The following is a 7,461-nucleotide window of genomic DNA, read 5'->3' on the forward strand; positions in this document are numbered from 1 at the left end:
CTCCATAGATTTATGGAGCAGAAGATGTTGTTCAATCCTGATGTGTTCCTCTACACAGACACACACACACACGCACAGAGGTTTGCTTCTAGTAGAAATGATACTCCACACTATATAATGTTTGCTTGCTGATTTATGTGCTTACAGCTGGTCCCTGCAGATCTTCCACAGCACATTCAGAAAAGGAGGTTGCTGTAAGGCTCCCCAGGTAGATCCCCTTATCTTGTGTTTCAGACCTCGATCTGTCCTAAATAACTTTTCTAAATCTTTGTTGTTCACTTACCTACGCCTAACTTGCACCTCTGTGTAGGTATCTTCCTCTGGGTTTTTATGCTTTTTGCCAGTCTGTTAAGGGCACTCCCTCTAAACTTACCTGAATGAATTAGAAACAGTCTTTGCTGAGTTTTTTCAGGATAATCCTTCTCCTAATGGCAAGTGTGGCTTCCAAGGCTTATCAAAGTTTTCCTTGCAAATTTTAAATAGCACTGATATGAACACTGTAGCTTAGGTAAAACTCACAGGAAGGGAGCAGTCTGAGGTTGTATGGGGTTTTTCTGAGGACATTTTGGGTACATAAGGAAAAAGACAGTGCTGAAGTAAAGGGCTAGGTTTAAAGAACTAGGCCAAGGCTTTTTGGTGCCAAGGAGGAGATGCTACTTCGTGTTTCACAGACAGGGAGGATTTTGTTGAGGGAGTCACTCAAGCTGTTCATAAACTCCACAATGGACTGAAGAAAAAAATTCCCTGATGTTCTATCCACCAAAACTGACAACTTTTGTTATGTTTTTTTATTAGCCTGTTTAAGCAGAAGAATCCCATGAAAGTAAGGTGGCAAAGCAATAAAGGTGCAGAAAAGCTAGGTAAATAGGAAAAATAAAACTAAAATGCATAGAAGGTTAGTGCATTAGAGGAAATATTATGCGTCATTTTTACTTATACCACACTTGAGGACATGTCAAGTGTTTGTGCAGTTCTGCAGACATGTCCAGCTGAACAGTCTGGCAACTTCTCCTTGTCTAGGACAGACAAGAGTTTCAAAAGTAGTATGTTCTTGGACTTACGCTACCTTACTCTGATTCCTCCTGGGAGAACAAAGCAGGTGACTGACAAGGTTGATAAGACTTTGATATTAGATTTTTGCAATTTCCAGACTTTTCCTGCTAATACAGCACTGTGTTTGCTCTCCTATTGAGCTTCTATGTCAATCTCTGGGTCTTAACACTGTTACCAATAATTTGCCAGGCTTTTTGAATTTTTGATGCTATCATTAAGCTGAGAGCCACAGAATATTGTCTAGTCCTAACTGGTGAAGATGGGGGAAGAACTGTGCATGCTGATACATCAGCAGATCCAGGATATTGTATCTCTGGGCAAGAACCTCCAGCAAATGAACAGATCTTATGCTCTGCTGAATTATATCAGCAATGCTTTCTTGTTCATGACCTGAAAACTCCTCCTAGCATTAAAACAAGAACAAAATTAAAATGCCACATGCACTTATTGTAGTTAATGCAGTTAGTTGTTATTAATGGACATTTCCCAGGATGGCCTAATATACATCTCTGACTCTGTAGTTTGTTATAGTGGTTGGATGTGGTGTTATTTCAGATCCAAGACCTGCACCCCATATCCTGCAATGAAGTATCACCCACTATACTCCTCTGGGCCTAGCACTATAATTTTTGGTTTAGGACTGAAAATGTTAAGACTTTGTTCCTCACTAGCTCCTATTGACAGCTACAATTTCTGTGGTTCTCTCCTTATTTCCCCTGCTTGGTATTGTCTTATGAATCCATGTGTGCCGGGTCTGGCTGGGATGGAGTGAACTTTCTTCATAGCAGGCTTAGAGTGCTGGGTTTTGGATTTGTGATTAAAAAGGTGCCGATAATACACCAGCCTTCAGCTATTTCTGCAGTGCTTGCACAATGTCAAGAATACATCTTTTTCCCACTCTGTCTCCTTTGGAGAGTAGGCTGGGTAGTTAATAAATTGGGAGGGGACACAGGCAGGACATCTGACCAAGACTGACTAAGCAGATACTCATTGCAACATCATGCCATGCTCAGCAATCAAAACTCAAGGAGAGGAGGAGGAAAAGAAAAATACTCTTACGGCACTTGTCATCCAAAACAACCATTAGCATTCAAAGGCCCTGATTTCCAGGAAGCAACTAAACATCTGGCTGCTGCTGAGAAGGAAGTAGTGAATAAATTCCTCCTTTGCTTTGCTTGCATGCACACCTTTGCTTCACCTACTAAACTATTTTTATCTTGATCCACAAGTCTCCTCAGCTCCTTTCTATTTTCTTTCCATCCCACAGAAGACAGGAGGGAGGGAGTGGCTGTAGGAGTTCTTGGCTGCTGGCCATGGTCCACCTACACCACATGCAAATACTAGGCTTCCATAGGGATCAGCAAATTTGTTGCTCAAAGGCCACAGTCCATGGCTGTTGATTGCAGTGAGCTGCCACAAGTGCAAGCTGATAGGGCCATCTCTTGACCTCCCTTTGTATTTTACACCTAAGAAGATTTTTCTTTCACATTTATGTGTCCTGCCAGGACTGTGACTAATGAACACAGGGGGCAGTTCAAGCTTCTAGAACTATCTAAAAAAAGACTTTTACTTCTGTTAAACCAAGTGTCTACTCATGGGTACAACCTGATTTTGGTAGTCCAAACTATGTACTCCTAAATGTTTCTCATATTTAAAGGCTTTTAAAGGCTCTTCACAAATATGGATTACAGATTGCACCTGAAAAAATCCAAACAGAAGCACCCTGGAAATATTTGGGATTAAAAATATTTGAACATACCATATGCCCTCAAACTGTTCAATTTGACACTACAGTACATACTCTAAATGATGCACAGAAATTGTTAGGAACCATTAATTGGCTGCATCCCTATTCAGGACTCACCACTGCACAACTTTCTCCTTTGTTTACAATATATTAGCAGGAGATTCAGATTTAAACTCACCAAGACAGATTAACCCTGAAGCTCAACAAGCCTTAGATAGGGTACAACAAACTATTTCCAATCACCATGTGTACCGTGTGGACCCTGACATTGATGTCGTTGTTTTTGTTGTAATTTCAGAATTTCATCCAACAGGTATTATTGCACAATGGTCTAATCATTGGTCCCCTGACCCATTGCATATTTTAGAATAGATGTTTTTACCTCACAGGCCTAAAAAAACAGTCACTACAATTTTTGAATTGATTGCTCAGTTAATTACTAAGTGTCGACACCGATGCCTGCAAATTGCTGCCCAAGATCCTGCTAAATTTACTATTCCTATTCAGCAAGATTATTTTGAGTGGTCATTGGCCAATAGTTCTGCACTGCAGAGCGCGCTGCAGAGCTACACAGGACAAATTGATTACCATTTTCCCAGTCATAAATTACTACAATCACTGAATACCACCCCATTATCAGCAAAACCTAAAATAAGTTGTACTCCTGTAAATGGGCCTACAGTACTTACAGATGGGTCAGGAAAAACAGGTAAAGCAATTGTTGCCTGTGATGCCTCTTAAGGCATCACCTGGAAAAATGAGGATGGATGGCAGACTTTGCAGGGTCAGGGTACTGGATCTGCACAACTGGTCGAATTAAAAGCAGTTACTGTGGCCTTTCATCATTTTAACGAACCTTTTAACCTAACTGTTGGTTCAGCTTATGTTGCAGATGTTGTACAACGAGTAGACTGTTCCCTTTTGAAAGAAGTTAATAATGCTGATTTGTTTCTTTTGCTAAAGGCTTTGTGGACAGCTGTTTTGCAATGCATTTATCCTTTTTATGTTTTGCATATTAGAAGCCATACAAACCTACTAGGATTTCTTGCAGAAAGTAGTGCTCGTGCTGATGCATTAGCTAATCCAGTTTGGGCAGTTCCTCAGCCAGATAAACTAGCCCAGGCTAAAACATCTCACACCTTTTTTCATCAAAATGCACGCATATTGTGTAAACAGTTTTCGCTAACGCCTACAGAAGCTCGTGCCATTGTTAGTGCTTGCCCAGGTTGTCATAACTTTAACGGACCTTTACCCTTAGGAGTAAATCCCCGTGGTCTTTTGGCCCTACAGCTTTGGCAGACTGATATTATACACATTCCAGATTTTGGTCGTTTTAAATATGTACATGTATCTATTGACACCTTTGCCTCTGTTATATGGGCTTCTGCTCATGTTGGAGAAAAGGCCCATGATGTAATTTTGCGCTGGCAGCAAGCCTTTGCTGCTTTGGGCATACCTGCCTGTGTGAAAACTGACAATGGGCCAGCCTACGCCTCTCAGAAAGTTAGGAATTTTTACATCCGTGGGGTATCTCTCACAAATTTGGTATTCCTCATTCTCCCACTGGTCAGGCTGTCGTTGAACGTGCTCATCACACACTTAAAACTGTTTCAGAAAAGCAAAAAGGGAGAATGCAAGGGGAAACCCCACAGTCCAGACTTTTGAAAGCTGTATATACAATAAATCACTTGACCATACTGGCTCATTCAAACAATCCCTCAATTTTAAATCATTTTTATTCCTTGCAGTCCACCAGTGAAACACATTTACCTCGAGCTAAAGTATGGGTAAGGAATTTGCTTACCAGCCAACGGGAAGGCCCCTGGGACCTTGTCACCTGGGGGCGTGGACACGCTTGTGTTTCCACAGATCCTGGACAACGGTGGGTGCCAGCAAGGTGTGTGTGTGTCCCGATTTGCAGCAGAATATCCCACCTCCTGTTCAGCCAGATCCTGAGGGTAACAGCAACACAGGTTGATGACCTTGGCAGTGTAGTTCGAGCTACCTCCGACCAGAGAGAGCATCGAGCACCGGTGACCAAGGAGGACTGCATTGCACTGTATATCCCTGTGATCAAGGGATATTGGCTTGCATTGGGATGTACTAGAGTGCAAATGGCAATGAATAACAGAAAAATGCCGGTGCCAGTATGGTCCTTGTCAGTTTTGCTGAGCTTAGTGCCTGCTGTTTCTGCTTGGCCTGTCAGTCAGCCGAGAACCAATGTGTGGGTTACCCTGGCCAATGCGACGGGGCAGGATACTCCGTGCTTAGACACTGCTACTCCTGACAATCCTTTTTCTACCTGCCTTGTTGGCTTGCCGTTAGATGACTGGCCAAAGCCTAAGACAGTTAGCAAGCTTTTACAATCACACAATCATGCTGATGCTTGGGATCAATAGGTTTCATACCTTCCCCATGCAACTCTTGAGCCGCAGGAAATAGAGCTTTTAGGATCCATGAAAATGGACCTTTGTGTTAAGTTTAATTACTCTGGATCTAATCAGTCCAAAGTACGAGATGTTTCTCCTAACCAGCCCATATTTGCAAATGAAAGTGCTGGTGCAATTACAGTTCACCACATATTTCACACTCTACTACTGTTCCTCTAGCTTTGCCATCAGGGGTATTTTTCATTTGTGGAGACCGAGCATGGGCTGCGATTCCATCACACATCAAGGGAGGTCCTTGCAGCTTAGGACAACTCTTACTGTTAACACCTAACACATCTATGATTTTATAGCATAAACCACGGACAGGAAAACGCAGCACCCATGTGCTTGCCCCTGATTGTGATGGCAGCACCAAATTTTGGCCACCAGGTACTCGATGGGCTGTTTCCTTCTTTTCTCCACAAGTAGCAGCTGCTAAAGCATTAGGACTGTTAAACAAGTTAGGATGTTGGTTAGCTCGGCAGACTAACGCCACTTCACTTCCTTTAGCTGGATTATTAACAGATGTTGGTTCAGTAAGGCATGCTACACTGCAAAATAGAGCTGCTGTTGATTTTTTGCTGCTAGCACATGGACACGGATGTGAAGACTTTGATGGAACGTGTTGTATGAATTTGTCTGATCATTCAAAATCTATTCATGCCCACATTAAAGAATTACAAACAAGCGTGTCAAAATTGTGTGAAGAATCAGAATCTGATTGGCTTACTAATTTGTTTGGCAATTGGCAAATTGTGGGATGGATCAAAAATCGACTTAAAATTGGATGCCCGATCATATTGGTTATTTTTTGCATCCTGCTCATTGTGCTGTGTTTATTGTCTTTTTTGCAAAGGGCCCTGCAAAAGTCAATAAACACTGCCTTTGTAATACAAAAACAAAAGGGGGGACCTGATGAGGCTGACAGCTGGTCTGGGGGCCTCACAGAGTCAGACCTAAAGACAGTCAGAATTTACCTGTGAGATTTTTTAAAGTGAAATTTTGCAGCTTCAGTGAAACCCACAGAGAAAGCCAAGAAGATTATTAGTGAGAGAAGATGTTCTGGACATAAGGAGAAGATGTTCTTATTATGGGACGTTAAGTGTGTACAAGGAAGAACTTGAGGATAATATGTAACAACTATACTTTTGCTTGTATAGCTAATTGTTTTACTGCCTGAATGGTCATTGTTTGTTAGACAGCCTTGTCATTGTTTGCTAAGCAGCCAATCTCAATAAGCCACAGCAACTGTGAAGAGGTATAAGAATAGAAGTAGAGAAAATAAAAAATCTTTTACGGCTTTGGATTATAACAAGCATCGTGCTATTATGTCCGTCTCGACAAAGTCACAGAACACTGGGAAATTAGCCCAGGTCACAGTGCTCAACTACTCATTTAAAGCAAAAGAGATTATTAAATACCCAAATGTTGAGAGCAATGGGCTTGCTCAATCACAGCATGGTCATCGGCATAAACTACCTCAGGAATGCAAAAGCTAAAATATGAAACAAGTGCTTCTTGCTCAAGCCTTACTGCTATAAGAATTGCCTAACTGGGTGTCCAGACCCAAATTTCCAGCAAACAACCATGCCAGGCTTTGCCCAAAAGGGAAAGGGGGCCTTGGGGAACCCCAGAGCAACTAGTGATGGCCACTACTAGGGCTTTACAAAGGAGCAGACACTGTCATGTCTGTCACCATGCCTGCAGGCTTCCCACTGGCAGCAAAATCAGTCCTTTAGCACATTCTTTGCCAAGTTACTTTACCTAAAACAAGCTTCTAACAGGGATGACAGAGCCAAGGCAGCCCTCTCCTTAGCAATCATTGGCAGAATACTGCCCAGAGCACACAGCTGTCAGCCTGATGAAACCTGGTGTCACATGTAAAACTGATACTGCTCTCAAGTTATTTAAAAAATACATTTAAAAAAAAGTATCAGGGCCTCATGAAACATTTATTTTATAATGTTCAGCAGGCCTGATACTGCAGTGTCAGCTCAGCAAGACACAAAACCCCAACCTCGATCTCTAGCTCCATCAGCTCATCTTTTTTTACTGCCATGGAAGTGCCTACAAGTATGAACATTTACATACGAAAACGTGAATATAGATATATTTTTTCCTAAAGCACTGAACACCAAGAAAGTTCATCCTTTTGCATGCCCAAAATGGCCACTTTTAAGGGGATTAAACATCATTCCAAAAGCAACTAAGAAAGCAAACTGCAAGCTATTT

The sequence above is a fragment of the Corvus hawaiiensis genome, chromosome 5 (assembly GCF_020740725.1).
Source record: "Corvus hawaiiensis isolate bCorHaw1 chromosome 5, bCorHaw1.pri.cur, whole genome shotgun sequence".
NCBI classification, from domain to species: domain Eukaryota; kingdom Metazoa; phylum Chordata; class Aves; order Passeriformes; family Corvidae; genus Corvus; species Corvus hawaiiensis.